This window comes from Humulus lupulus, chromosome 6 (assembly GCF_963169125.1).
Source record: "Humulus lupulus chromosome 6, drHumLupu1.1, whole genome shotgun sequence".
Lineage (NCBI taxonomy): Eukaryota > Viridiplantae > Streptophyta > Magnoliopsida > Rosales > Cannabaceae > Humulus > Humulus lupulus.
This window is the reverse complement of record NC_084798.1, coordinates 207,057,493-207,081,454: the sequence shown is the minus strand read 5'-3', so window position 1 is coordinate 207,081,454 and position 23,962 is coordinate 207,057,493.

The following is a 23,962-nucleotide window of genomic DNA, read 5'->3' as shown; positions in this document are numbered from 1 at the left end:
AATCGCTGGCACTTGTCACATTTTTTGACGTAGGAGATCAAGTCCTTTGACAGAGTGGGCCAGTAATACCCTTGCCTTAATATCTTCAGGGCCAGGTTTTGCCCCCTAGTGTGATCTTCGTAAAAACCCTCGTGTACTTCCTGTAAGATGGTCTTCGCCTCGCCTGGAAGAACACACCGCAGGAGAGGTAAAGAGTGTCCACGCCGATATAATGTCCCATCTATCACTGTATACCTTGGAGCTTAGTAAAGTACCCTCCTTGCGTCATTTCGCTCATCGGGTAACTTTCCTGCTATGAGATACTCGAGGATGGGGGTCATCCAAGTCGGTCTAGCGTCAATCATCTCGATCTCTACCCCGACTTCCTCTATGCTAGGCCGTTCCAAGAACTCTACCAGAACCAGCCCCAAAGTCTCCGCCTCTCCAGAGGTAGCGAGCTTCGCGAGATCGTCTGCGTTGGCATTCTGCTCCCGAGGTATCTGCTCGATTAAGCCATGCTCAAATGCGGATAGCTCGCTCTTTACCTTGGCCAAGTAAGCAACCATCTTGGTTCCCCGTGCTTGGTATTCCCCTAACACTTGGTTTACCACGAGCTGGGAATCGCTGTAACACTGGACGGAGCTGGCCTTCAGCTCTTGGGCCACCTTTAGACCAGCCAGTAGAGCTTCGTATTCAGCCTCGTTGTTGGACGCTTTGAATCTGAATCGCAATGCCGAGTGGAATCGATGTCCTTTCGGGGATATTAATATGATTCCAGCCCCAGAGCCGCTCTCGTTAGACAAGCCATCTACGAAGATCCTCCACGAGGCTTGGGGTAAGGAGGCCTGGAATGACTCTTCTGCAGGATCTTCTCGGAATCCTGTGCACTCTGCCACAAAATTAGCCAGGGCCTGGCTTTTTATTGCAGTTCGCAGTATGTACAATATCTCAAATTGGCTGAGTTCAATAGCCCACTTCAAGAGGCGTCCCGATGCTTCAGGTTTTTGCAAAACCTGCCTTAAAGGCTGATCGGTTATGACGTGTATTGAGTGGGACTAGAAATACAGCCTGAGCTTTTAGGAGGCCGTAATGAGACAAAAATCCATCTTTTCCATCAACGGATATCGGGATTCAGCACTAAGAAGCCTCTTGCTGATGTAATAGACTGGCTTTTGAGATCGGTCTTCTTCTCGGACTAATACGGCGCTAGCTGCATCTTCCGTGACAGCTAGGTAAAGAAAAAGAGGCTCTCCCGCCGTTGGTTTGGATAATACGGGCGGCTTGGCTAAATGTGCTTTCAGATCGAGGAAGGCACGTTCGCATTCCTCGGTCCACTCGAACTTCTTATTCCCCCGTAGCAGATTGCAGAATGGCAGACACTTGTCGGTAGATTTAGAAATAAACCGATTAAGGGCCGCCACCCTTCCTATCAGACTGTGAACATCATTTCGCGACTGGGGTGAGGGCATCTCAAGTAGCGACCTGATCTTATCGGGGTTTGCTTCTATCGCTCTGGTATTGACAATGAAACCCAGGAATTTTCCTGACGTGACCCAAAAAGTGCATTTTTGGGGGTTAAGCATCATGCCGTATTCTCTCAATATCTTAAAGCATTCCTCCAAATCGGAAACATGGTTATTGGCAGTTTTCGACTTAACCAGCATGTCGTCAACATACACTTCCATGTTCTTCCCGATCTGGTTGGTAAACATCCTATTCACCAACCTCTGGTATGTAGCTCCGGCGTTTTTCAGCCCGAAAAGCATGACCTTGTAACAATAAACATTAGTTGGGGTCATGAAGCTAGTGTGTTCCTGGTCTGCTGGGTTCATGGCGATCTAATTATATCCCGAGTACGCATCCATAAAAGACATGAGCTCGTGCCTCGTCGTGGCATCTACCAATTGGTCGATCCTTGGCAAGGGGAAGCAATCTTTAGGCAGGCTTTGTTCAGATCGAAGAAGTCGATGCAGGTCCGCCATTTCCTGTTGGGCTTCGGGACCAACACAGGATTGGCGACCCAGATCGGGAACTTCGCCTCACGGATAAAGCTGCATTTTAAGAGCCGGGCTACTTCTTCTTCTAGGGCCTCAGCTCGGGTTGTTCCTAGGCGCCTTTGTTTCTGGGATTTTCCGGCACGCTTTTATCTAAGTGGAGAGTGTGCATGATGATGCTCAGACTGATCCCTACCATGTCTTCATGAGACTAGGTGAGCACATCTAGATTCTCCTGCAGAAACTTAATCAGCTCCGCCTTCCTTTTGCTACATAGGTTTTTCCCGAGCTTTACCACCTTCGAGGGGTCTTGCGGGTCGATGTTTACCTCCTCAAGCTCTTCGATGGCCTGGAGTTCGGATCTATCTTCTTCTACTCTGGGGTTGATATCATTATTTAAGATGATATTCTCCCCTCTGGCGCTCTGAGGTTTTTCAATCTCAGGACTAGGCACAAGTTCTTGAGATTCCTCATTCCCGCCCTGGATGGTCATCGTTAGCTGCCCGGTTTTTTATTTTCCCTTCATAGAAATGTTGTAGCATTCCCTGGCGGTGAGCTAATCACCTCGGACCGTGCATATCCTCGAGGAAGAGGGGAATTTTAGCGCGAGGTGGCGGATGGAGGTTATGGCTTCGAATGCTATCAATGTAGGTCGCCCCAAAATAGCATTGTACGCGGCGGGACAATCGATGACCACAAACTCGAGGAGTTTTGAGACAGTCTAGGGTCCCTCTCCCAGGGTGATCACCAGCTCGATTGTTCCTATTACTGCCGACCTATCTCCGGAGAATCCATACAGCATTATGGAAGTGGCTTTCAACTCGGTGACAGACAAACCCATCTTTTACATCGTAGACCGGAACAGCAGGTTCACCGAGCTCCCATTATCGATTAGTATTCTCCTAACTCTCCAGTTAGCGAGCTGAGCAGCTATGACCAGAGGGTCATTATGAGGGAACTGGACGTGACTGACATCTTCCACGGTGAATATGATTGGTTGCCTCTCCAATCGTTGCATTTTGGGTAGATGCTGCTCAGGGACGAACTCCACTCCATTATGATCCTTAAGTTCGTTGACATATCTCTTCTAGGCACCTCTGCTCGTGCCAACCAGATGGGGGCCTCCGGAGATCATGGAGATCTCTCATCCTATCACAGGAGGAGGGACGTCCTGATCAACCCGAGACCCGGGCTGACTTATCGGAACTTCCAGAGTTGGTTGGCTGGCGGGAACTCTATTCCGCGCATACTGAGCCAAGGGTCCGACTCTGATGAGAGTCTCAATCTCATCCTTCAGGTGCCTACAATCATCAGTGTTGTGGCCAATGTCATTGGGGAATCGACAAAACTTGGAGGGGTCTCGCTTACCCTTCTGGTGCTTCAGCGATTCCGGCTTCTTCCAGGGGAGGCGAGCAGAGTTTGCTAGGAAAATGTTCTCCCTAGTGTGCGTGAGCTCAATATAAGTCGCGTAGACTGGCTTAAATTTTTCCACGGACTTGTTCTTTTTCGGGTCGTGCTGGCCGCCTTCGCTGCTCCCTTTTCTCTTGCCTCCACCCCACTGGTTATTCTGTGCAACGGTTTGGGCCGTTTTTACGACGTCCATTCCCACTCCAGCGGGCTGATCAGGGGTTGGCTGGTTCCCGTGGCCGACGCTCGTGCCTCCTCCAGGTTTATCCACCCCTGGGTCATATTTAAGAATTTGTTCACGGTGTTGACACCTTTTCTCTGTATCTCTTCCCAGAGTCCGCCTCCAACGAGGATCCCCGTCCTCAAAGCCATAAGTCTGGAACTATCATCTGCATCCCTGGCCCGAGCCGCGACGTTCGCGAATCGGCTCAGGTAAGCTTTCAAAGGTTCATCGGGCTGTTGCTTTACGTTCGCTAGGGTGTTGGCTTTGACGCGGGCAGCTTGAGAAGCTCGGAAGGCCCTTTTGAAGTCGGTAGAAAAAAATTTCCACGAGCTGATGGATTGTTTTTTACTCTGCTTGAACCATTTTCTGGCCGGCCCAGTCAAGGTGGAAGGAAATATCAAACATCTCAGCTCAGGACCAATGTTGTGGGCCATCATCAGGGTGTTGAACATACCCAGATGATCTGATGGGTCCCCGTCTCCATTGAACTTGGACAAGTGAGGCATACGGAAACCAGGTGGATATGCCGTAGCTGCTATGCTAGGGGCGAAGAGCTCGAGTTCATCCCCCGAGTCGTACTCTTCTTTTTCTTTTTCTGATAAGAGCTTCTTCATCAGCTCCTCCATCTGAGCCAGACGTTCAAGGGTTTGGTCCTGACTTCCTTGGTTGTTCCAGGGCTGTTCAATAGCTCTGGTTCCACGGTACGCGTTAGGCGGGTTATTGTCCCTCCTATCTTGAGATAGGTTATATGGGATGCTCCCACTGTCACGTACTTCAGATTGGCCTTCCCCTTGGCGAGCGCGACTGCCATTTCCAACTGGGTCTCTCTGAGAGTTCAGACGATCTCGGAGGTCGCCCCTCGGGGCGGCCTGAGGGCTTTGTGCCGAGCTCAAGCGATGGTGTAGGTCTCCGCCGAAGATGTCAATTCGACGACTCCCAGTCCAATAACTTCCATTTGAAAAGCTCAGGGCCCGCCGCTGAGGGTGAGGGTCTGGGACTTCCCTGGGCGCCCGGCTACGCTGGGAGGGTCCCATGGAAGGAGGATTTCTCCTGCTACTCCCATGAGCTGGAATGTCCCGGACTGGACAGGGAGGAGATGGGTATCTTATTGGTGAAGGAGGATGCCTGACTGGGGACACGATCCTAGTCCCGTCAGGGCGGAATAAGCTAGGTCGCGGCCACTCGCTCTACCATCCTCCGCGTCCTGTGGTCGGCGGTCTAAGCGGGGTGCAGGACGGTTGGCCGGGGTGGGCTGTCGTCACGAGCCCTCCCCGGATCTCCTTTGCGAGCTTCCTCGAGCCCTCCTGGATGCACTCGAGGGTGGAAGCGAGCTAGGAGTTGAGGTCCGGACCGATCAGCTGAATTGCTGCTCAGCCCTAGGAAGTTCCTCAAATGCGGTTCCCTGGTGGTGCGACGTAGGATTAGAATTTGATGTTGAGGATCTGACCATCCGACTAGGCCTGGACCGGTTACCCCGGCGGGACTTATGAGTCTCACCATGCCTCTTTCCGACATTAGCGTCGGTTGTAAGAGGGGGTAGTCGGGCCAAAACCTCTTGAATCTGCTTGTTTGCTTTCGCCAGCTAACTCATCAACTATGCATTCTCCATTTCTACCGCCGTGTAGAAATCCGGGTTCGGATTGGGCGGCCGGGGAGCCGAACTTCTGGTGTCGCCTTGGCCCATTGGCTGCTTGCCCGGTCGCTGTTGAACCTTAGGGTTCTGCTCATCAGATATGGCAGCATGGTGGGCCTCCTGCCCATCACGTTGGTCCGCCTCGTTACCCTTCCTTGAGCGAGTAACTACCATGGTTGGGTATCTGCGATAGCACCAATCTAAAAGCTCTCAATGAAAGCACCAAACTATTGACGCGGTTCTTCGGCAACAGATAATTATATGAATAGGGAGAGAGATTAGTGCTAAATGATGAACCGTAATAGATGAATGGTCTCAAAGGAAGATTATAACTCGAATAATTTTTTTAGGTGGTTCGAAGGTTAAAATCCTTCTAGTCCACCAGCCAATATTATTGATATATCTCTCATATTCCTTACAGGGTATTTCCCTACAAATTAGAAGCCAACCCTTTGCAACTCCCAGGGTCTCCATATTTATAGGGCAAGAACACCTGGGTGTTGCAAACGAGGTCATCCCGTGACCTTCTTACCCATCATGACACTTCTGTGACGTTTATGATTAATTCTTAAAACCTGACACCGAAGTGTGGTCTAATCAATAGGAAAGGGGGATAATGGGCCGCATGGCCCAAACTAGTCGTGGGGTGCCTGAACACGCACATTTATGCTTTGTGTCCGAGATTTCAAGAAAGGATCAGACACGTGATGTCTGATATATGCAAGTTTACATTGCGTGGTTGACTTTATAAAGGGTTGGAGGTGTCAGCCAAAGCTCGTACCCTGAGCTTGATGTAGTCTCAGCTCGCGACGTTCCCACTACTGTCTTGATACCTTCATGCATTCTCACTGAGCCTTTTGCTACCTCGAGCCAAAGAGGTTGAGATTTGTAACAGCAGCTCCAGATAGGAGCTTCCATGTGGCTGATAGGACTATGCCCTTATCCAGCTCGCTAATAACCCGTGGATATTTAGGGCGTACACATATGAATAAAACAACATTTTTATGTCTTAATCAATGCTATGAAAAACAAAATCTAATTCCAATTGTGTCATCGTCCATCATATATTTTCTTCTTTTAATATACAAATTTTATTGTTTATTTTTTTTTCTATTTGTTTTTCATAGCATAATTAAAATATTTTTAAAATATAAAAAAGTAATGTTATCCCCAAAATTTGAAAATGATGACGTGGCAATAGAAGTGACAAATGGCAATACATGGTCCGTAAACGACACATTAATAGTCAATAAATGTGTTGGCTCTTCGGAGTTGTGATAAAGTGATCTGACCGATCTAATAGAATTTATGTCCGACCAGTGAAGATTTTTGACTGACCAGTCAAGTGTCATGTTAGACCAGAGATGTGTCATGTTAGACCAGAGATGTGCCATGATAAACCAGAGATGTGTCATGTTAGGCTAGAGATGTGTCATGTTAGACCAGTTAGGTGCTTGTCTGCCCAGTCAGGTGCTTGTCCGACCAGTCAGGTGTTTGTCCGACCAGTCAAGTGCTTGTCTGCCCAGTCAAGTGTTTGGCCGACCAGTCACTTGTCTTGGCCGACCAGTGAGGATGTGGCCGACCAGTGAAGTGTTTTGGCCTTTCAGTTTTCCTTCTATGTGTGATGTGGACCGACTAAACAGAATAGTGCTACGCAAAAGATCCCAGTAACGGCTTCAGCAAGAATCGGTACCTGTGAGGGAATCTCTCATTTTATCCCAAAGAATCGCATATTGTTGTATTTTAGATATTATTATTAATTAAATATAGTGAGAATAACAAAATATCCCGATTATGAGGGACTTCATTTGTACAATCCTGAGCCTATAAATACAAAGCTCATGGCATCATAGGGGGGATCTGATCTTTTTAGACTGAGAAAACTCTCTCGTTTTGAGATATTGGGACTGTTACTTGGGGCATTCTTGGGGCATTCTCTGAGAGCTTAGAGAGATAAAGCTTGTATTTTCTAGAGAGAGAAATTCTGTATTTTTCTACTTGCACTTAAGAAACTCAGTTGGCTCAAGTTCATCTGATCTTAAGTGTATGCTAAATATATCATAACTCCAAGTGGATTAGGCTATTACCAACAAATTGGGGCTGAACCACTATAAAAATTACATGTGTTATTTACTTTCTTTTCAAGGCTTACTGTAGTTTTGACATCTACTCGTCGTTGGCCAAAATCGTGGTCAACAAGTAAAAATATATTTTAATTGATTTAAAAAAATATATATATTAAAAATCTATTTTAGCTAAAAATAAAAAATAAATCATTATTAAAATAAAAATTAAATCTTAAAATAATTTTTGTCTCCTATAAAATAATTAAGGAAAATTTGCGATTAAAATACCTAAACTTTGTGTTTGCTTAGAGCTAAAAATTGTGTTTCTTTACAGATAAATACCAAAACTTTATTTTTTTTTTTGTGGTAAAAATACCAAATGTGGACCAACCATAGCTGACATGTGTCAATTAATTGATCAAAAGTCACACTTAACAGTTGGTACCAAAATGCAAGAAAAACTAACATTTTGGTAATTTCACCACAAAAAAAAAATTGGTATTTAAGTGTAAAAAATGTGAAAATTTTGGTACTTTGGCTGCAATTTTTCCTAAAAAAATAACAAAACTATTTTTATATTATATGATTTTTTTCAATGAGAAAGTTTAATTGTTTTAGTGATGAGTATAATTTTAAAATATTAGAAACACTTAATTTAAAATAAATAAAAAATAGTTTAAATTTTAGATTAAACTTTTATAAATAGAATTAAAGATTTAAACTAGTATGGTTTAGTGATTTTACTTAAAGACAAATGTATAATAAAAAATATTTTAAGAAAAATATACATTTATATTATTTTGGGATGTAAATATACCTCTCCTATATTTAAATATTATATTAAAGTAACTCACACAATTATATATATTTTTATTATAACAAATTTCTATTTTAATGGACTTAATAAATAGTTTAATTTGAAGAAAAAAAATCAAAAGATAAATCTCTTCTATATAAGAAGTGTATATAGATAACGAAATTTTTTTGTTTTAATAGTTTTTTATGTTTTTTTTAGTTAATTTTAACAGAATATTCTTACATTTAACAGAATACTATTATATTTAACTATAGATTGTAAACATGACTTAAACTTAAATATAATTAAACAAATTAAAATAAGATACTTTTAAGATATTTTACAATGATAGCTATTTAAAAATAATAAAACCATATATTTTATAACTTAAATAAAATTTAATTAAACTTAAACTTAATATTATATTAAACATATAATATATAATATTTTGTTGTCACTGCCAAATTCAAAAACTTGAACGAACATAAACTTAAACAAAGATTAATTAATTAATTATTTAAAATATGATATTTTTAAGATATTTTATGATAATTTAAATAATTAAATCATATTTATTTAAAAATAATAAAGGCATACATATCATTTTTTTATATTATAAATTTGTGTGATAGTTTGTTTTTTATCAAGTGATTGGAGCTCTTTTTTTTTTATCAAATTTACCAAAGGACATTGTGAAATACATTAGAAACTAAAAATAATTTATACATGTATACTATTGAGTACACTATGACTTTTTCTATCCTTATTTTATTTCCACTATTAATTTCTTTTTAAATATTATTGTGTTTTATATATATGACATGTAGTCATGCAAATATATATATATATATGATACCATTGAGGTGTTCCTGCTATAAGTTAATTAGACAAACTAACGAATTAATAAACCCAGCAATTTCTCACACGGATATGCACGACTTACACTCCAAATTGCGTGACTTACGATCATAAATGATAGATTGCTAGATCAATTAACTCAAGATTAATCTAAAAACTTATAACAATAGTTGCCTTTAGATATGATCCATATTGCATACTAACTCTACTTCAGAAATCTCTGAAGGAAGGATTTAGAAGAACATTTTTTATAATAAACACTCTGATATTTTATTACTTCGTAATTCTCTGCCTTACACAAAGAGAGATGATAGCCTTATATAGCTGTAACAACCCAAATTCGCTAATAAGGCTTAAGGGCCTTGATTAGTGTGCCTGGAGGGCATAATGAGAATTATGTGTGACTTTAATGAGTAAAATGCATGATTATGACTTAAAGCATGTTATATGAATAATTGAATATTTGAGATGCATGACTATGTGTATTAGTATGCATGTAGGCCCTGATTAGGCTAGAAGGGCATAATTGTGATTTTGGCCATTATGGGCATAACTGTATTGATATATGTGATAATTGTCGAGACCACATTATTATGTGGATATATCTGTGATCCGTGACTAGCTCTACAACGCTAGCCTTTGGGCGCTGTAGCGCTAGGCCCTGCTTCCTAGGGTATTTTGTTTCTGCTTGTAGCGCTGTAGCACCCTCCCAAGAGTGCTGTAGCGCTACCCTGTCCTTAGAAAGGGATTTTAGGGTTATTTGCAAGGGTTTTTGACCAAGGGTTTGGGGCTTGGTTCCACCACCTTGTTTGGTGGAACTAGGACTTCCTGGGGGCTTGGGATTGGTCCCGAGGTTAGGTTTTGGACTTGAGGTTTGGTGATGACTTTGACCTATGACTGTGTTTAGGTGAGCGCTAGGGCTCGAGAGGGATCGTGCTCAAGGAGTCAAGTGATCAACGCTAGCGAATCAAAAGGTAAGAAAAATGCACCCGGTTATGTGTCTATGATGGGACTAAGTGCTCCCGATATTTGTATTGTGTCAAAGATGGTATCATGCCATGGGACACGTGATAGCGGCCTAAGAGTGCCGTACACAATATTTGCGCACAGGGCGCGACTTGGCCACTGGTAGCCGAGGACAGCTTAATATTAACTGAGCTCGGTTTAAGCGGGCCGGAGTCAGTGGGATAACGGAAGGAGCGGCCTGAAGGCACTAGCTCTAGTTATCATTTGTGAACTGATATATGATATGAGTTGATATGTTTAGTATGTTGAATACTTGATTATACTGAATAATTATATGGTTGAGAACATGTGATGCAATATGAGATATTGATTTGTCTGTTGATTGCTTATGCTCTGTTGTTGTGTTTTCTTGATGGGCCTTGGCTCACGGGTGCTACATGGTGCAGGTAAAGGCAAAGGCAAAGGCAAGCTGGACCAATCCTGAGATGGAGAGCTGCGGGGTTGAATGTACATAGCCAGCTGTTCGATCGCTATGGTCGAGGAGTGGATCAGGACAGGGATTGCCTAACTGTCTGTTTTGCCTTAATATTGCTTGTTGTTGTATCTAAACCTCATGACTTTTGTAAATGGTATTCAAACTTAATATTTTTGGGATCCCGTGTAAACAGGAAATGTTTCTTAATGAAAATGTGGCTTTTGAGACCAAAGCATTTCAACCCTAGTTCCCTTATAGTTCCACTAACATGTTTTTCATTAAACAACTTGGTTAGCAAGTCTAGCACTTTATAAACACACAGTGTAGCGATCCTGGCTATCCAGAGTGTTACAACTTGGTATCAGAGCGTCCTAGGTTTATGGGTCCTGAAGACTGGCTGGATATGTACATTCGCCGCGAGAGACAAGCTCAACTCAGGGTTTGGTAATTGTGTATACCAGGTTATGTGCTTAAATGATTTGAGTGAGATATGATTGTTGATATCTGTTTGATGAATAGGGAGCATGAGATACTGATAGGGCCTAGCCCTTGACTATTGCATGATGCTGTTGAGGCGTGCTTATTAGCACTGCTGTGCATGTGAATGAATATATGGATAGATTGTTATAAACTGATTGCTTGTGAATGATTGGAGTTCCAGTGATGGATCATGAAAGGATTGTTACCCTGTCATCATAGCCTAATTGTTGAGTCGTTGATTGCATATTGACTTGGATAGTTATGCGTCCAAGAAAGTCCACGCGACTAGCCGGCAGGTTTGGGGCTAGAGATGATGATCAGGGCCAGACCCCTCCGCCAGTCCCTGAGAACTGGCAACAGTTAATGGCAGACATGCAGGCTCAGCTACAGAGCCAAGATGAATAGATCCGAATTCTGTGGTAGCAGGCTCCATCTGGGAGTGTTGCCCTATTGTGCCACCTGCAGTGGTACCGGTAGTGCATCTAGTTGAGGTTGGGAACAAGTGGGAACCGTTGTATGAGCGGTTCAGGAAGCAACAGCCCCCGATCTTTGAGGGAGGATCAGATCCACTAAAGGCTGAGCAGTGGATGACTATGATTACTACCATTCTTGATTTCATGAGGGTGGAAGGACATGACAGAGTGGCATGTGCCACTTATATGCTGAGGGAGGATGCCTGAATCTGGTGGGAGGTGGCATCACAGACCAGAGATGTTACTACCTTGACATGGGAAGGGTTTAAAGATTTGTTTAGCCAGAAGTATTAAAATGTTGCCATCAGGGCAGCAAAAGTAAATGAGTTCGTGGGGCTGGTTCAGGGCAGTATGACAGTTACATAATATGCCTTGAAATTTGACAGACTTGCGAAGTTTGCACTGGATCTTGTACCTACTGATGCAGATAGGTAGGACAGGTTTATCAGAGGGCTGAATGCTATGATAGCCCGAGATGTGAGAATTACCACAGTTCCTGGAGGGACAACTTATGCCCAGGCTGTGGAGAAGGCTCTTACCGCTGAGGAAGCGGAGAATAAGATATGGAGAGAGAGTGCAGTGAGGAGGGAGGGCTGCAGGGCGGTGCCTCCATATTCTGGTTCAGGTAGGGGCGGAGGCCCCAGTGATTTAAAGAGGAAGACCCCTGACGCTCCGATCGCTCCTGGTCCTGATAGGAGAGGTCGGGGTACTCAGGGTGGCCGTCAGCGAGGCGTTGATTCATGGAGGACTTATCCAAAGTGGAGATGCAAGAGATGCCATCCGGGCGAGTGTCGGGCTAAGGCCTGTTATGTGTGCGGGGTGGTGGGACACCTCAGGAAAGATTGCCCGACAGTGAAGAAGGGAGAGACAAGGAAGGTGGACAGCTTGACTCCAGCTCGAATGTTCATCCTGACGCAGGCGGAGGCCGAGGCTAGTCCCTCGGTAGTGACAGGTCAGCTTTCTAGCGCTAGCACTCCTTTTACTGTTTTGATAGACTCTGGTGCTACGCATTCGTTTGTATCTGATAAGGTGATTGATAGATTGTGTAGAACTAGTGAGTATAGTGCTTCAGGGTTTGGGACTATTTTGCCTACAAGAGAACTGGTAATATCTAGGAGGTGGATTAGAGCATTGCCAGTGATAGTTGATGGTAGGGAGTTATCAGTAGACTTGATTGAATTGAGTATGGAGGATTTTGATATGATTCTAGGTATGGATTGGCTGGTTAGATATGGAGCTACCATTGATTGCAGGAAGAAGATGGTGACTTTTGAGCCAGAGGGCGAGGATCCCTTTGTTTTTGTGGGAGCAGTGGATGGACCCCGCGTACCCAGGATATCTGCATTGAGAGCCAGAGACTTGTTACAGGGTGGTTGCATAGGCTTTCTGGCTAGTGTGGTGGATACCACCAAAGTTTCACCAGTTGGGCCGGAGGAGACCAGATTGGTTTGCGAGTTCTTGGATGTGTTTCCTAAGGATTTGCCTGGGTTGTCGCCGCGTAGAGAGATTCAGTTTGTCATTGAGTTGGTGCCAGGGACATAGCCAGTGTCGAGGGCACCATACATAATGGCACCGGCAAAACTGAAAGAATTAAAGATACAGCTGCAGGAGCTTCTGGATTTGGGGTTCATTAGACCTAGTTACTCGCCATGGGGTGCTCTAGTTTTATTTGTAAAGAAGAAGGACGGGACTTTGAGAATGTGCATCGACTACCGAGAATTGAACAAGTTAACTATTAAGAATAAGTATCCCCTACCAAGAATTGATGACTTGTTCAATCAGCTGCAGGGTAAGACGGTGTTCTCAAAGATTGATCTTCGATCTGGTTATCACCAGCTGAGGATCAAGGATGAGGACATACCTAAGACGGCCTTCCGAACGCAGTATGAGCACTATGAGTTCTTGGTCATGTCTTTTGGTTTGACCAATGCCCCAGCAGCCTTTATGGATCTGATGAACAGGGTGTTCAATGACTTCCTGGATCAGTTCGTTATTGTCTTTATCGACTACATCTTAGTGTATTCTAGTTCAGAGGCAGAGCACGAGCTTCATCTTCGACAGGTTCTTCAGAGGTTGAGGGAGCATCAGTTGTACGCCAAGTTTAAGAAGTGTGAATTTTGGTTACCCAAAGTGACATTCCTTGGACATATCATAGGTGCATATGGGATTAAGGTGGATCCATCTAAGGTGGAGGCAGTTAGGGATTGGTCGAGGCCAAGGAACGCCTCGGAGGTGAGGAGTTTTCTTGGTTTGGCAGGTTACTACAGATGGTTTGTAGAGGGCTTCTCGAAGATAGTGGCACCGATGACGGAATTGACATGGAAGAATCTAAAGTTTATCTGGTCAGACAAGTGTGAAGATAGTTTCCAAGAGTTGAAGCGACGACTGATTACGGTGCTTGTGTTGAGTCTTCCTTCGGGGGAAGGGAAGTTTGTTGTTTACTGCGATGCATCGAGGTTGGGCTTAGGCTGTGTGTTGATGCAGAATGAGAAGGTTATAGCTTATGCATCACGACAACTAAAGGAGTATGAGCAGCGGTATCCTACCCATGATTTGGAGCTGGCAGTAATGGTTTTTGCACTGAAGATTTGGCGACACTACCTGTATGGGGAGAAGTGCGAGGTATACATTGACCATAAGAGTCTGAAGTATTTCTTTACACAGAAGGACCTGAACAAGAGACAGAGGCGTTGGCTAGAGTTTGTAAAGGATTATGATTGTGATATTCTTTACCATCCGGGGAAAGCCAATGTGGTGGCGGATGCATTGAGCCGGAGAGGTCCAGGTCAGTTGTGTAGTTCTATCCAGATCTCAAGGGAGTTAGCTGATGAGATGGTCAGAGCAGGGATAGAGTTGGTGGTAGGCCGATTGGCCAATATTACTCTGTAGTCGACCCTGCTAGAGCGGATCAGAGAAGGGCAGTTGGCAGATGCTCAGTTACAGAGGGTTAGAGAGGATGTATTAGCGGGAGTAGCTAAGGACTATTCTATATCTGAGGTTGGTTTGCTTCGGTATCAGGGACAGATATGTGTTCCAGCTGATGAGGGGGTCAGACGAGAGATACTAGATGAGTCTCATACGACGCCGTACTTACTCCATCCGGGTACCACGAAGATGTATCAGGATCTGCAGACTTTATATTGGTGGCCCGGGATGAAGAAGGATGTGGTGGAGTACGTTTCCAGATGCTTAACTTGTCAGCAGGTAAAAGCTGAGCATCAGCGACCAGCAGGGTTGCTTCAGCCTTTGGGTATTCCTGAATGGAAATGGGAGGACATTACTATGGAATTTGTGGGAGGTTTACCCAGGACAGTGGGGCTTCATGACTCGGTGTGGGTGATAGTGGATAGTTACACCAAGTCAGCCCATTTTCTTCCAGTGCGATCGACATATACTGTGGATCAGTATGCTGAGTTGTATGTGAGGGAGATCGTATGTCTCCATGGGGTTCCTAAGTCTACAGTGTCAGATCGGGATCCTATTTTCACTTCCAAGTTTTGGGGTGGTTTGCAGAAGGCTTTGGAGACTCAGTTGAAGTTCAGTACAACCTTTCATCCTCAGACTGATGGACAGTCTGAGAGGACGATCCAGATATTAGAAGATATGCTCAGAGCATGTGTAATTGATTTTTAGGGTTCATGGAGTAAGTATCTTTCGTTGATTAAATTTTCGTATAACAATAATTATCAATCAACGATTGGAGTGGCTCCCTATGAGATGTTATATGGGAGGAAGTATAGATCACCCATTCATTGGGATGAGATGGGTGAGAGGAGATATTTGGGGCCAGATATGGTTCAGAGGACAAGTGAAGCTATAGAGAAGATCCGGGCTAGAATGCTCGCTTCTTAGAGCAGAAAAAAAAGCTACTCTGATCCTAAGCATAGAGACGTGGAGTTCCAGGTTGGGGACCACGTTTTTCTTCAGGTTTCACCATTGCGAGGAGTGAGGAGGTTTGGAAAGAAGGGCAAGGTAAGCCCTAGATTCATTGGACCATTCGAGATCTTGGAAAGGGTTGGTCAGGTGGCTTATAGATTAGCCTTGCCACCATCGTTGTCTGGAGTTCATGACGTATTCCATGTTTCTATGCTTCGGAAGTACGTCTCGGATGTAACTCATGTGTTGAGGTATGAAGATTCGGAGTTACAGAAAGATTTGGCTTATGAAGAGCAGCCAGTTTAGATTTTGGATCAAAAAGATAAAGTATTGCGGAATAAAACGATTCCTCTAGTTAAAGTTCTATGGAGGAATAGTAAGGTCGAGGAGGCGACCTGGGAGCTTGAGACAGCGATGCGGGATAAGTATGCCGAGTTGTTCAGGTAAATTTCGAGGACGAAATTCTCATTAGGAGGGGATAGTTGTAACGACCCAAATTCGCTAATAAGGCTTAAGGGCCTTGATTAGTGTGCCTGGAGGGCATAATGGGAATTATGTGTGACTTTAATGAGTAAAATTCATGATTATGACTTAAAGCATGTTATATAAATAATTGAATATTTGAGATGCATGACTATGTGTATTAGTATGCATGTAGGCCCTGATTAGGTTAGAAGGGCATAATTGTAATTTTGGCCATTATGGGCATAACTGTATTGATATATGTGATAATTGTCGAGACCACATTATTATGTGGATATATCTGTGATCTGTGACTAGCGCTACAGCGCTAGCCTTTGGGCGCTGTAGCGCTAGGCCCTGCTTCCTGGGGGATTTTGTTTTTGCTTGTAGCGCTGTAGCGCCCTCCCAAGAGTGCTGTAGCGTTACCCTATCCTCATAAAGGGATTTTAGGGTTATTTGCAAGGGTTTTTGACCAAGGGTTTGGGGCTTGGTTCCACCACCTTGTTTGGTGGAACTAGGACTTCCTGGGGGCTTGGGATTGGTCCCGAGGCTAGGTTTTGGACTTGAGGTTTGGTGATGACTTTGACTTATGACTGTGTTTAGGTGAGCGTTAGGGCTCGAGAGGGATCGTGCTCAAGGAGTCAAGTGATCAACGCTAGCGAATCAAAAGGTAAGAAAACTGCACCCAGTTATATGTCTATGATGGGACTAAGTGCTCCCGATATTTGTATTGTGTCAATGATGGTATCATGCATGGGACACGTGATAGCGGCCTAAGAGTGACGTACACAATATTTGCGCACAGGGCGCGGCTTGGCCACTGGTAGCCGAGGACAGCTTAATATTAACTGAGCTCGGTTTAAGCGGGCCGGAGTCAGTGGGATAACGGAGGGAACGGCCTGAGGGCGCTAGCCCTAGTTATCATTTGTTAACTGATCTATGATATGAGTTGATATGTTTAGTATGTTGAATACTTGATTATACTGAATGATTATATGGTTGAGAACATGTGATGCAATATGAGATATTGATTTGTCTGTTGATTGCTTATGTTTTGTTGTTGTATTTTCTTGTTGGGCCTTGGCTCACGGGTGCTACGTGGTGCAGGTAAAGGCAAAGGCAAGCTGGACCAATCCTGAGATGGAGAGCTGCGGGGTTGAATGTACATAGCCAGCTGTTCGATCGCTATGGTCGAGGAGTGGATCAGGACAGGGATTGCCTAACTGTCTGTTTTGCCTTAATATGGCTTGTTGTTGTATCTAAACCTTATGACTTTTGTAAATGGTCTTCAAACTTAATATTTTTGGGATCCCGTGTAAACAGGAAATGTTTCTTAATGAAAATGTGGCTTTTGAGACCAAAGCATTTCAACCCTAGTTCCCTTATAGTTCCACTAACACGTTTTTCATTAAACGACTTGGTTAGCAAGTCTAGCACTTTATAAACACACAGTGTAGCGGTCCTGGCTATCCAGGGTGTTACAATAGCCATGTGCTCAAGCATACAAACTTAATCCACCCTAGTCAAAACCAACCATAGTTGGGACAGGATAAGGGAAAAGATTTATTGACCAAAGCATATAGCAAAGTAGACAAGATAAGATAAGGGATAAGATTCCTCGACAAAAGCATAAAGGCTAAACAACAAAAGCTTAAAGTAAAGCATACAAGATAAGTGATAAGATTCCCTGAACAAAGGCTAAAAGACATAATATTTATTTAAAGATTGTTTCATGGCTGGCCCTGTAGTCAGAGTCACATGTTGGGTCCTCATGGAGTGGGTTCCCTCTTGTCGGTTCTTCTTCATCCTGATCCTTGCCAGCTGGAGGGCAAGCGTCGTAATCTGTATAACCCATATTCCATTATTTTCCTATGTACTAGAAGAGATAAGGATCTTGCATATATCCAGTGTCAGCATATGAATCTTGAGAATCTTCAAAGTAATTACTTTTTCGCAAAATTACCCCTTCAGTGTCGATCAATTTGTATAGTGACGGATATTTTTGCCCTAAAGTTTCTTCGAGTTTGGCGGCCTAATTTGTTTTATTTTTTGAAATATGGAAGGCTTCAAGGACCCTCGTTATTTTGCAAATATAGTCAGAAGGGAACGTCTCCCAATGAGCGTCTTCTTCTGGCTTGGGCCATAATTTAGGAGGTATAGTTTGATTTTTCTCAAACAGAATTTTTTGGATGTCCATGTATTCTTGGCCCCCAAGACCACATAGTGGCTCTTCTTTTGACCCGTAGACTTCGAATGTCGGATTGATAACTATATTCTGTTCTGCATCAAGTTTGGCATTAAGACTAAGAAAGAGAACAGTATAACAATTCATTAGGCTAGCAACATTTGGGCCTGGTGGGTAGATAAAAGTGGGCTTGTTATTTTGGACCTTTTTCCATTAAGCCGATAGGACATTTTTCCATTTTTCCAATGGAGCGAACCAGGGCAGAATGTCCATTTGGACCTGGTAAGCTGGTGTGAACCTTTCTTGGTCCAATAATGATTTTATGGATGTGTGCAAGGCCATAGTTTGTACCTCGACAACTATGGTAAAAACCCTGGCCAAATACCAGAAAAATGTAAGCTACTGGTTTTGGTGTGAAGATAGCATCTCGAAGAGGTAAGATTTGGGCAAATGGATACTTTGGATGGATTCTGGAGTCGTTTTGTATATAAGGTCCAAGTTTGGAAATCATAAAATTCTGAAGAAAGATTGCTCTGTGAGTTGCTCTTTCTTTGGCTGATTTGTTGGACGTCATCGAAAGGATATTTTTTGCATCCCGGGGAAAAAGATTGATTATGTTTGACAGAAGATGAAGAAGCCATCATGAGTATGAATGGAATAGTATGCGATAGTTTTTGGACGACGATGGGGATGGTTCTTGGTGAGTATCTTAAGGCTAGATTTATAGCAAGGGGTGATTTGGATAAGAAATCAGCCACAGTATTGTCTTTGCCTTGGATGTGTTTAATATCAAAATAGTAGTTGTCAAACCAGACTACTAATCTCAAAAGTTGGGCATTTTTTGTTTTGCTCTTTTTTAGACCAATCATTCCTTTTGATGCGGCAAAGTCTGTTTCTACCAAGAAATGATGACCTATCAGATGGAATTCAAATTTTGTAATACACATCTTTATCGCCCATAATTCTTTTAGGGTAGAATGATAGTGGAGTTGAGAGTCTTTGACGTGGCCACTCTTGTATCCACATATTTTTCTTTTCCCTGTCTTGTCCTGTTCAAGTAGGACAGCTCCCTAATACCGATCACTAGCGTCTGCTTGCAAGAATCTTTTTCCATCAGAAGGAATCTGCAAAGGTGGTAGTGTCTGCATTATCTTATTTAGTTTTTTTACTGCTACAGTTTGCTCTTGTGACCATGGTGGAGTTTGTTTTTTAAGCATGTCACTGAGTGGTCTTGTCATTTTTGAAATTCGCGGGACAAAATCCCATAAATAGTTTACAATTCCTAAGAACTGTTGGATTTGGACCTTTGTGAAGTCCTTTTCAGGAAACTTCAATTATTCTTGGGCTATATGAGGTTGGGCCTCATATTGGCCTTTGATAAGCTTCATCCCCAGAAAGTCAATTTGAGCTTGTCCAATGATCATCTTATTTTCGGATAACATGGCCCCATGGGCTTCTGTGAGAGAGATGAACTGGGCTAGTAGACTGTGATGGGCTTGTTCATCTTGTGAGAACAACAATATATCATCAATGTAGATCAGGGCCTTATCTAGAATGGGCCCGTAGATTTTATTCATGGCCTTTTAGAACAGTGATGAGGCTATTTTGAGACCAAAGGGAAGGACAGTCCACTGATAGTGGTGATTTGGAATGCAGAAGTTCATTTTGGGTCTATCTTCCTATTTGATACCCAACTGCCAAAATCTCGCCTTTAGATCGAATTTCGAAAATATTTGAGCCTTTGACAGGCTTGCAAATAGGAAATTCTTTTTTGGTAGGGGGAATTTATTATCTGTCAAAAATTCGTTCAAGGGCTTGTAATTGATGACCAGACTTTGTTTTCCCCGGGCCTATTCTGATCTCTTATTGACGTAGAAAGCATGGCATGACCATGAAAAGGTGGTTGAGTCGATCAATCCTTGTTGTCGTAGTTCTTTGCATTCCTCGGTTGCCATTTTATGATGCTTTGGGTTCATGCCTGGGTGACTTGCCTTGGTAGGGTTAATGTATTCATTGAGCTTGAATGGTAAACTTATGAAGAACTGTTGATTTTTCCATAAAGGGCATTTACATTTTTGGAGGAACTCGGCATGAGTTGTGGCATAGGAATTTTCTATGAACCATTGTCTGACCTTGGAGAATGGATCAGGAGGCATGAGAAAATAGTTTGGTATGGATTGCCATGGAGCAAAATGTTGTTTGTAGCCAAGGTCACCAAGAAGGATTCGTAAACCCTTTTTCTTGGTGTTGACATCAAAACCAATAATTAGATCCTTCCGTGGTAATTTTGAGCCGATTACTCTATGAATGATAGAGCATCCTGAGAAGAACTGTAATTTAATTGGTTTATTGATGAGCTCTGTACAAAAAATTCTTCAATTTGCAGTGTGGAAGAATTGTTTTTCTTTCCTCCAATATTCTGGAGGGAGAACATCAGGGTTCATCATGGTGTATGACGCTCTTGTATCAAAGAAGGCTGCTACTTTGACTGGTCGAGCATATTTTGTAGAAAGGATCTGCATGGAGATGATTGGTGATTGTTGTATTGTATTGATAGCTGCCATGTGGTAGAATTCATCTGAAGCCTCCAGTTGTTCGAATGCATAGAGGGGATCTGGATTTATCTCATCATCAGTAGGGAAGATGGATTCTAGGTCATTTTCTTCAAGAGATATGCGAGTTGTTTGTTGAATGTGGGAGATCAGTTTGGCAGTTTTCCCTTTGGGGCATTGTTTGGCCTAATGTCATTTGTCGCCACAGATAAAACATCTGTTGGACTTCTTCTTGAAAGAGCGCTTCCTTCTTAGAAATTTGAATGAGCGACGTCCTTTTTCCTTTGAGGATTTAAAGGTCTTAAATGTTTTAAACCTTTTGTGATGTTCCTTTTTTCTGGAAGACAAGAACATGCTGATTCTAATGGACATTGATCCGCAAGTTCTTTTGGCTGCAAACCTTTCCGAGCTTCTTGGATTATTTCATGAATTCTTGGATAAACTTGTGATGATAGCACATCTTTTCTAATGCTTTTAGAACTAGCTGGTAGATTTCTCCAATCGTAGCATCCGTTAGGGTTCTTCTTGTTCCCGAGAAGTCTGAAGGTTTCTTCTCCTAGTGGTTCTGGTATGGAAGAGAGGAAAGCTTGTATTAGATTTGGATCATCACTTCCACCTATTTGGTAGAACCGTTGAGTGATCTTTTTGTAATGCTTCTCCAAATCTCTCTTATCCATTGAACAACATTTTAATTTGAAGAATTATGCGTATAGTCTTTCAGTGACTTGAGCGTCCTATACGCAGAATTCAACATACAGATAGGTCAGGGCATTGGTGACAGATGGAAGTTGTAAAAACTTCATATGTCTCTAATCGCCCAAACATGTCCATCAGTCTTGTAGGGTGCCTGTAAAATAGGAGACAAAGTTGAGGAGAACCGTTCCTGTCTGTGCTTCTGGTCTTTGTGATTCTAGGCTGAGCTAAGCCTAGAAACTCTTGGAACCTTTCGTGCCATTTTGATGGAGGGAGGTCATCTAAAGTAAAAGTTTGAAAGTTTGAACTTTTACTCTTTTTGTTTTTGGGGAACATGTGGTGTTGTTGATTCATTACCACTTTCGTCTTCACTTGTGATAATTGGTTCAGTCTATGAGTTTGATTCAGCAGGTTGAACCATCAAATGTGGAAATGCTCCATCGTCATCGCTGGATAAGTTTTCACAGGATAGACTTTCGGGATCACTAGGTATAGTATCATTAGAAGTTGAACTCATTTTTTCAGACCAGTCATCTGAAGAATTTTCTGAACTAGCCGAAGAGCTTTGATCGCCTGAGTCTGTTTCTTTTTCTGCGATGTGGAGAGTGCTCGTATGTCGAATCATTTGTGATAGAGGATTTGTGGCTGGATGAACCATAAGTTGCTTAAGTTCGTATGTCGGTTGGCTTGGTGATTCTTTCTTCTTCCCCTTTTTTGTCTTCTGTTGTTGGTTTTCATCAAGCATGCGTCTTAGTCTTACAACAAAGTCCTCTTGCACAGATCCAGTAATAAGAAAAGGTTGGGAGGTCTTTGGTATTGTAGCAAACTTCCAAGGGACCGCTGTCGTAGTTATCCTGAATGAAGACGAAGTTCCCAAATAGCTAGTTGAAGGTGCATTTGTTGGTTCTTGCTGGCTGAACTGGTTCTTGAGGGATTCATACTGAGTTTTAAGGCTCTTCATCTTGACTTCTTTCGCTAGGAATATTGGCATTGGGACTGAGTTTGCTTTAATGATGGCTAGAAGCTCTTCATGAGTCTGTTGGATCTTTGCAGTTAGTTTATCGATGACAATAGTCTGAGATTGTTTCACTACTGTCTCTATTCTAGTATTTTGTAGTTCGACTTGCTTAAGACCTTGTTTTGGGCAATCATATAATCTAATTGCCAGTTGAGAATTTCTTCAGTTGGAGATACTTTTTTGAGAGACCCATCCGTGTTTCTAGTTGTGGGGTTTTGAACTTTTGGTTGGTGAGAAACCGTACCTTGGTCATCTTGTTTATCAAACTTCTTGAGAGGAGGAAAATCTGACTTATAATCAGTAATAGTCATCATACATATTTGTGGAATTCGTTGGAACTGATTTTGAGCAGGAAAAGCTTCTCCATGATGTCGCATCCATTTTGCTGCTTTTTTGTAGCATGGCAAAATGTTCTGTTGAGAATTCGAAAATGAAGGCTCCTGGGAGTCTGTTGGAGGAAGCTCAATGTCCCATCTAGTTGATTTTGGAGGAGATTCGGGCAAGTCTTTGGGAGCAGAATATTTGACCATATAGTCAAACTTTCCAAAGGGTTGGCCTAACACTCCTACTCCTTTTTCCCCTTTGTCTAGCTGTTGCTTAAGTCGTTTTCCTGAGCTAGGACGTCGCTTTGGCTTTGGGAGATCTTCTAGATTTTGCAGTCGCAAACATCTCAATACTTATGTCCATTCGGAGATTTGAAAGCATAAATAGGGTTGCCTTGAGAATCAAAGGATTGGATTTCCACATCAGTTGGTGTGACAGAAGTCATCATGTACTGGGTGGTAAAACAACAGGGAGTCTTTGTTTGAGTTCTGTCAAATATTATTTTGACAGAGCCATCTTATTTCTTGTGATCAGATGGTTCTGTAAGAGGCTGGACAACTTTTTGAGGTTGATGGAGCATCTCATAGTTTGTTATCCATGAACTGGGTAAAATCTTCATAAGATCATCTACAGAGATTTTCCTTGGAATATGAGTGCATGTTGGAACTTGGGTAGATTCTACCGAGACCAGTAATGCTTCTTCAGCTGTTGGCAAAGAAAGATCCAACGCGTGATCTTGGAGTCTGTATGCCATCTAGTAGTGAAGAGTAGCTCCAATGGAAGTAGGATCTTGGTCAATTCCAGCCAATTGGACCTCGACTTTGAAAGCATCAGTCAAGCTATTGACGCCGTTTTTCGTCAACTTAAAAAGGAGAGCAATTAATCAAGAATATATCAGAGGAAATGAAATAAAAAGATGAAAACATAATCTTTTTACGTGGTTCAACAGTTAAATCTGTCTAGTCCACGAGTATGTATTATAAGCACTTGAGAGTCTTTTAGAAACTTTTCAGGGAATAGTTGCCCAGAGTTTTCTCTCAAGATCTCCAGATTTCGGTCCCTTACAAATGAGTGTTCTTCTCTATTTATAAAAAAAGTTTCAGAATTCGTTCCCACATATTTCGGGAAGATATTCTGTAAATCAAATAATATAATGCCATTTAATGCATTATTTTCTACGTGCATGATAATATCCCATAGAATGTGGGATTGGATAACTAATTACATCATATCCCTTAAATATAGGGATTTTACAACAATAAATACATTCACACGTAACTGACTAGCTTAGATATTGGGCTTATTGTGCCTTCGAGATTGTTCGTTGATCACGAGCTTGTCATTCTTACTTCGCCTTTGCTCCCAACAAGTCATTGATGGAGTCATCATATTTGAGCTTATGCTTCTCGAGCTCAGATCACCTTATCTGATGGCAAGAGATACACTAGGAAATGTATACAAGTGTTTAACCCTTTGCTGTTTTGAGCTTACCTCGTAAGCTC